Here is a 960-nt window from a genome sequence, read left to right as displayed (position 1 = left end):
TTCGTTTCTGGCGCAAGGCTGCCGCTAATTCTCTTCCTTATGTGCGGTGGGGGAGGGGAATGGGGAGGGGGGTTGAGGGGCGAGTAATGCACGTGGAAAGGGTTAAGGGGGGAGGATGGGGGAGAATAGAAGGCAGGGGGGAAGGGGGGGGGGATTTGGCGAGAGAGTGGGAGGGAGGGGAAGGGAAATGGGGGAAAGGCGGTGGGGGGTGAGGGATTATTGAGGGAGAGTGGGGGGGAGGGCGAAGGGGATGGAGATAGGTGAGGGGGAAACTAAAAGGAAGGAAGGAGGGGGAAAGGAGATGAGGGAGAATAGAATGAGGGGTGGGGAGGGGGTTGGGGAGAGTTAGAATAAAGGGGGAGGGGGTTATGAGAAGGAGGCAGAACGTGGGGAAGTGAAAAGAGGTTAGGAATAGGATGGAGGATAGGGGTAAAGATGCCAGAGAAGGTCAAAGAATGGAGGAACAGGGATAGATGGTGGGGAAAATGGGTTAGGAGACGGGGGGAAAATTGGGGAAAAGATTTTGTGAGGTTTGGAAATGGGTATGAAATAGGGGTGATGTCGGAATGGGGAATAGACGAAGAATAGATAGAGGGTGGGAGAGCGAAGGTATTTGAGATCAGGGGATCAGGAAAAGAATAGAGGAATGAATGGGGAGAGAAGTTGGGGATAGGATGGGGAATTTTACACGGGATGGGAAAGGTTATGGGATAGGGTGTATGGGGAAGGATAGGCGCAGTGGGGAAAGGTTAGCGATGGGGAGGAGAGGAAGGAAAGGGATTGGGGGAGAGGGAGGAGAGAGGGGAAGGAAGGGGATTGGGGGGAGAGGGAGGAGAGAGGGGAAGGAAGGGGATTGGGGGGAGGGGGAGGTTGATAGGAATTGCAAAAAAGGGTTGCGAAGCGGAGCAATTTAGTGCTCGATTGCGAATAAAAATTCTTTCATTTTCAATTTTTTTCTTT

Source organism: Penaeus monodon, chromosome 15, assembly GCF_015228065.2.
Source record: "Penaeus monodon isolate SGIC_2016 chromosome 15, NSTDA_Pmon_1, whole genome shotgun sequence".
In the NCBI taxonomy this organism is placed as follows: domain Eukaryota; kingdom Metazoa; phylum Arthropoda; class Malacostraca; order Decapoda; family Penaeidae; genus Penaeus; species Penaeus monodon.
This window is presented reverse-complemented; position numbering follows the sequence as displayed.